Source organism: Triticum dicoccoides, chromosome 1B, assembly GCF_002162155.2.
Source record: "Triticum dicoccoides isolate Atlit2015 ecotype Zavitan chromosome 1B, WEW_v2.0, whole genome shotgun sequence".
Taxonomy (NCBI): domain Eukaryota; kingdom Viridiplantae; phylum Streptophyta; class Magnoliopsida; order Poales; family Poaceae; genus Triticum; species Triticum dicoccoides.
Window position 1 is genome coordinate 9,196,645 of NC_041381.1, and position 7,819 is coordinate 9,204,463.

Below are 7,819 nucleotides of genomic sequence, written 5' to 3' on the forward strand. Positions count from 1 at the left end.
GTGTGCCCAGCTACCACCAGATCCTTTTAATCATTAGAGTTCAAGATGGAACTGTTGAAGTACTGGACTCGCTAAGTAAAGACCCTGAAGATTACATAAGCTTCCATTCGTTGCTCGAAAGGTAATTTCAATCATTTACGCACTATGTCGGCTTCTTTATTAGTTCATTTTCTAATATCAAGTAAGTAATAACTCCTTTATTCATTTTGTTTGCCGGGCAGGGTTTGGAAACGTTTCATCAAAGAGGTCACCGGTGAATGGAACCCAGAGTTGAAATGGCGAAAGTGTTGGGGAACGCAGTAATTTCAAAAAAATTCCTACGATCACGCAAGATCTATCTAGGTGATGCATAGCTACGAGAGGGGAGAGTGTGTCCATGTACCTTTGTAGACCGAAAGCGGAAGCGTTATGACAACGCGGTTGATGTAGTCGTACGTCTTCACGATCCGACCGGTCAAGTACCGAACGCACGACACCTCCGTGATCTGCACACATTCAGCTTGTTGACGTCCCTCGAACTCTAGATCCAGCTGAGCTGAGGGAGAGTTCCGTCAGCACGATGGCGTAGTGACGGTGATGATGAAGTTACCGACGCAGGGCTTTTCCTAAGCACTATGGCGATATGACCAATGTGTAAAACTGTGGAGGGGGGCACCACACACGGCTAAGAGATTGTCTGTTGTGCCTTTGGGGTGCCCCCCTGCACCCGTATAAAAAGGATGGGAGGAAGAGGCCGGCCAACAAGGGGTGCGCCAGGGAGAGGGGAGTCCTACTAGGACTCCAGTCCTAGTAGGATTCGGCCCCACCCTTTTTTTCTTTCTACCGGAGGGGGAAAAGGGGAAGGAGAGGGAGTAGGAGAAGGAAAGGGGGGTGGCGCCCCCTTCCCAAGTACAATTCAGCCTCCTTCCCAAAGGGGGGCGCACCAACCCCGTGTGGGCTGGTGTGCTTCCCTCTTATTGCCCATAAGGCCCATAACTTCTCCCGGGGGGGTCCGGTAACCTCCCGGTACTCCAAAAAAATGCCCGAACCACTCGGAACCATTCTAATTTTCAAATGGAACCTTCCAATATATGAATATTTATGTCTCAGCCATTTCGAGACTCCTCGTCACATTCGTGATCTCATTCGGGACTCGGAACAAACTTCGGTACATCATATCATATAAACTCATAATACCAATCGTCATCGAACGTTAAGCGTGCGGACCCTACGGGTTCGAGAACTATGTAGACATGACCGAGACACGTCTCCATTCAATAACCAATAGAGGAACCTGGATGCTCATATTGGTTCCTACATATTCTACGAAGATCTTTATCAGTCAAACCGCATAACAACATACGTTATTCCCTTTGTCATCGGTATGCTACTTGCCCGAGATTCGATCGTCGGTATCAATATACCTAGTTCAATCTCGTTACCGAAAAGTCTCTTTACTCAATCTATAATACTTCATCCCACAACTAACTCATTAGTTACAATGCTTGCAAGGCTTATAGTGATGAGTATTACCGAGAGGGCCCAGAGATACCTCTCCGAAACACGGAGTGACAAATCCTCATCTCGATATATGCCAACCCAACAAACACCTTCGAGGACACCTGTAGAGCACCTTTATAATCACCCTTTTACGTTGTGACATTTGGTAGTACACAAAGTGTTCCTCTGGTATTCGGGAGTTGCATAATCTCATAGTATGAGGAACTTGTATAAGTCATGAAGAAAGCATTAGCAATGAAACTGACACGATCATAATGCTAAGCTAACGGATGGGTTATGTCCATCACTTCATTCTCCTAATGATGTGATCCTGCTCATCAAATGACAACACCTGTCTATGGTTAGGAAAAATAACCATCTTTGATTAATGAGCTAGTCCAGTTGAGGCATACTAGGGACTATAAGTTTTGTCTATGTATTCACACATGTACTGAGTTTCCGGTTAATACAATTCTAGTATGAATAATAAAGATGTATCATGAATTAAGGAAATAAATAATAACTTTATTATTGCCTCTAGGGCATATTTCCTTCGGTCTCCCACTTGCAGTAGTGTTAATAATCTAGTTTACATCACCATGTGATTTAGCACCAATATTCACATCTGTATGTGATTAACACCCATAGTTTACATCGTCATGTGTCCAACACCCAAAGGGTTTACTAGAGTCGATAATCTAGTTCACATCGCTATGTGATTAACACCCAAAGAGTACTAAGGTGTGATCATGTTTTGCTCATGAGAGAAGTTTAGTCAACGGGTCTATCACATTCAGAGCCGTATGTATTGTGCAAATATTCCATGTCTACAATGCTCTGCACGGAGTTATTCTAGCTAATTGCTCCCAGTTTCAATATGTATCCACATTGAGACTTAGAGTCATATGGATCGGTGTAAAAGCTTGCATAGATGTAACTCTTTACGACGAGCTCTTTTATCACCTCCATAATCTAGAAATATTTCCTTAGTCCTCACTAAGGATAATCTTGACCGCTGTCCAGTGATCTACTCCTAGATCAAAATTTACTCCCTTGCCAAACTCAGGGCAGGGTACACAATAGGTCTGGTACACATCACAACATACTTTGTAGAACCTATGACTGTGGCATAGAGAATGACTTTCATTCTCTTTCTATTTTCTGCCATGGTCGGGCTTTGAGTTTTACTCAACTTTACACCTTGTAATATAGGCAACAACCCTTTCTTTGACCGATCCATTTTGAACTTCTTCAAGACTTTACCAAGGTATGTGCTTTGTGGAAGTCCAATTAAGCATCTTGATCTCTCTCTATAGATCTTGATGCCCAATATGTAAGCAGCTTCACCGAGGTATTTCATTGAAAAACTCTTATTCAAGTATCCCTTTATGCTATCCAGAAATTCTATATTATTTACAATCAACAATATGTCATCCACATATGATATTAGAAATGCTACAGAGCTCCCACTCACTTTCTTGTAAATAGAGGCTTCACTGCAAGTCTGTATAAAACTATATGCTTTGATCAACTCATCAAGGCATATATTCCAACTCCGAGATGCTTGCACCAGTCCATAGATGGATCGCTGGAGCTTGCACACCTTGTTAGTACCATTAGGATTGACAAAACCTTCCGGTTGCATCATATACAACTCTTCTTTAAGAAATATCCATTTAAGGAATGTAGTTTTGACATCCATTTGCCAGATTTCATAAAATATGGCAACTGCTAACATGATTCAGACGGATTTAAGCATCGCTACAGTTGGGAAAATCTCATTGTAGTCAACACCTTGAACTTGTCGAAAACCTTTTGCGATGAGTCGAGCTTTGTAGATAGTAACACTACTATTAGCGTCCTTCTTCCTCTTGAAGATCCATTTATTTAATATGGCTTGCCAACCATCGGGCAAGTTCACCAAAGTCCACACATTGTTCTCATACATGGATCCCGTCTCAGATTTCATGGCCTCATGCCATTTCACGGAATCTGAGGTCATCATCGCTTGTTCGTAGTTCGTAGGTTCATCATGGTCTAGTAACATGACTTTCAGAATAGGATTACCGTACCACTCTGGTGCGGACCATACTCTGGAAAACCTACGATGTTCTGTAGTAACTTGATCTGAAGTTTCATGATCATCATCATTAGCTTCCTCACTAATTGGTGTAGGAATCACTAGAACTGATTTCTGTGATGAACTACTTTCCAATTTGGGAGAAGGTACAATTACCACATCAAGCTCTACCTTCCTCCGACTCACTTCTTTCGAGAGAAACTCCTTCTCTAGAAAGGATCCATTCTTAGCAATGAATATCTTCCTTTCGGATCTGTGATAGAAGGTGTACCCAATAGTTTCCTTTGGGTATCCTATGAAGACACAGTTCTCCGTTTTGGGTTCGAGCTTATCAGGTTGAAGCTTTTTCACATAAGCATCGCAGCCCCAAACTTTAAGAAACGAAAACTTTGGTTTCTTGCCAAACCATAGTTCTATAAGGCGTCGTCTCAACGGATTTCGATGGTGCCCTGTTTAATGTGAATGTAGCTGTCTCTAATGCATAACCCCAAAACGATAGTGGTAACCTGGTAAGAGACATCATAGATAGCACCATATCCAATATAGTGCGGTTACGACGTTCGGACACACCACTACGCTGTGGTGTTCCATGTGGCGTGAGCTATGAAACTATTCCACACTATTTTAAATGAAGGCGAAAGTAGTAACTCAAATATTCTCCTCTACGATCAGATCGTAGAAACTTTATTTTCTTGTTACGATGATTCTCCACTTCACTCTGAAATTCCTTGAACTTTTCAAATGTTTCAGACTTGTGTTTCATTAAGTAGATATACCCATATCTACTCAAATCATCTGTGAAGGTCAGAAAATAAGGATACTCGCCACGAGCATCAACACTCATTGGACCGCATACATGGTATGTATTATTTCCAATAAGTCACGAGCTCGTTTCATTCTTCCGGAGAACGGAGTTTTAGTCATCTTGCCCATAAGGCACGGTTCTCAAGCATCAAATGATTCATAATCAAGTGATTCCAAAAATTCATCTTTATGGAGTTTCTTCATGCGCTTTACACTGATATAACCCAAACGGTAGTGCTACAAATATGTTGCACTATCATTATCAACTTTGCATCGTTTGGCATCAATATTATTAATATGTGTATCACTATGATCAAGATTTAATAAACCATCAACATTGGGTGTATGACCATAGAATATTTTATTCATGTAAACAGAATAACAATTTATTCTCTGTCTTAGATGAATAACCTTATCGCAATAAACATAATCTAATCATACTTATGCTCAACGCAAACACCAAATAACATTTATTTAGGTTCAACACTAATCTCGAACGTATAGGGAGTGTGCGATGATGATCATATCAATCTTGGAACCACTTCCAGCACACATCGTCACTTCACCCTCAACTAGTATCTGTTTATTCTGTAACTCCTGTTTCGAGTTACTTATCTTAGCAACCGAAAAAGTATCAAATACCCAGGGGCTACTATAAATACTAGTAAGGTACACATCAATAACATGTATATCAAATATACCCTTGTTCACTTTGCCATCCTTCTTATCCACCAAATATTCGGGGCATTTCCGCTTCCAGTGACCATTTTCTTTGCAGTAGAAGCACTCATTTTCAGGCTTTAGTCTAGCTTTGGGTTTCTTCATGGAAGTGACAACTTGCTTGCCATTCTACTTGAAGTTCCCTTTCTTTCCTTTTGCCCTTGTTTTGAAACTAATGGTCTTGTCAATCATCAACACTTGATGCTCTTTCTTGATTTCTACCTTCATCGATTTCATCATCATGAAAAGCTTGGGAATCATTTTCTTCATCCGTTGCATACTATAGTTCATCACGAAGTTCTAGTAACTTGGTGATGGTGACTAGAGAACTCTGTTGATCACTATCTTATCTGGAATATTAACTCCCACTTGATTCAAGCGATTGTAGTACCTAGACAATCTGAGCACATGCTCACTGCTTGAGCTATTCTCCTCCATCTTTTAGCTATAGAACTTGTTGGAGACTTCATATCTCTCAACTCGGGTATTTGCTTGAAATATCAACTTCAACTCCTGGAACATCTCATATGGTCCATGCCGTTCAAAAGGTCTTTGAAGTCCCGATTCTAAGCCGTTAAGCATGGCGCACTAAACTATCAAGTAGTCATCATATTGAGCTAGCCAAATGTTCATAGCGTTTGCATTTGCTCTTGCAATAGGTCTGTCACCTAGTGGTGCATCAAGGAAATAATTCTTCTATGCAGCAATGAGGATAAACCTCAGATCACGGACCCAGTCCGCATCATCGCTACTATCATCTTTCAACTTAGTTTTCTCTAGGAACACATTAAAAACATAGGGAAGCAACAACACAAGCTATTGATCTACAACATTATTTGCCAAATACTATCAGAACTAAGTTCATGATAAATTAAAGTTCAATTAATTATATTACTTAAGAACTCCCACTTAGATAGACATCCCTCTAATCATCTAAGTGATCACGTGATCCAAATCAACTAAACCATGTATGATCATCACGAGAGATGGAGTAGTTTTCAATGGTGAACATCACAATGTTCATCATATCTACTATATGATTCACGTTCGACCTTTCGGTTCAGTGTTCCAGGCCATATCTGCATATGCTAGGCTCGTCAAGTTTAACCCAGTATTCTGCGTGTGCAAAATTGGCTTGCACCCGTTGTATGTGAACGTAGAGCTTATCACATCCGATCATCATGTGGTGTCTCGGCACGAAGAACTGTAGCAACGGTGCATACTCAGAGAGAACACTTATAGCTTGAAATTTAGTAAGGGATCATCTTATAATGCTACCGTCGTACTAAGCAAAATAAGATGCATAAAAGATAAACATCACATGCAATCAAAATATGTGACATGATATGGCCATCATTATATTGTGCTCATGATCTCCATCACCGAAGCATCATCATGATCTCCATCGTCATCGGTGGGACACATTGATCTCCATCGTAGCATCGTTGTCATCTCGCCAACTATTGTTACTACGATTAAAGCTACCTCTTAGTGATAAAGTAAAACAATTACATGGCGATTGTATTGCATACAGTAAAGCGACAACCATATGGCTCTTGCCAGTTGCCGATAACTTATTACAAAACATGATCATATTATAGAATAATTTATATCACATCATGCCTTGACCATATCACATCACATCAAGCCCTGCAAAAAAACAAGTTAGACGTCCTCTATTTTGTTGTTGCAAGTTTTACGTGGCTGCTACGGGCTTCTAGCCAGAACAGTTCTTACCTACGCATCAAAACCACAACGATTTTTTGTCAAGTGTGTTGTTTTAACCTTCAACAAGGACAGGGCGTAGCCACACTCGATTCAACTAAAGTTGGAGAAACAGACACTCACCAGCCACCTATGTGCAAAGCACGTCGGTAGAACCAGTCTCACGTAAGCATACGCGTAATGTCGGTCTGAGCCGCTTCATCCAACAATACCGCCGAATCAAAGTATGACATGCTGGTAAGCAGTATGACTATTATCGCCCACAACTCTTTGTATTCTACTCATGCATATAACATCAGCGCATAGACCTGGCTCGGATGCCACTGTTGGGGAACACGGTAATTTCAAAAAAATTCCTACGATCACGCAAGATCTATCTAGGTGATGCATAGCAACGAGAGGGGAGAGTGTGTCCATGCACGTACCCTCGTAGACCGAAAGCGGAAGCGTTATGACAACGCGGTTGATGTAGTCGTACGTCTTCATGATCCGACCGATCAAGTACCGAACGCACGGCACCTCCGCGATCTGCACAGGTTCAGCTCGGTGAAGTCCCTCGAACTCTAGATCCAGCTGAGGCCGAGGGAGAGTTCCGTCAGCACGACGGCGTGGTAACAGTGATGATGAAGTTGCCGGCGCAGGGCTTCGCCTAAGCACTACGACGATATGATCGAGGTGTAAAACTGTGGAGGAGGGCACCACACATGGCTAAGAGATTGTCTGTTGTGCCTTTGGGGTGGCCCCTTGCCCCCGTATATAAAGGAGGGGAGGAGGAGGCCGACCAACAAGGGGCGCGCCAAGGAGAGTGGAGTCCTACTAGGACTCCAGTCCCAGTAGGATTCGGCCCCACCCTTTTTTTTCTTTCTACCGGAGGGGGAAAAGGGAAGGAGAGGGGGTAGGGGAAGGAAAGGGGGGTGGCGCCCCCTTCCCAAGTCCAATTCGGCCTCCTGCCCAAAGAGGGGTGCACCAACCCCTTGTGGGCTCGTGTGCTTCCCTCTTATGGCCCATAAG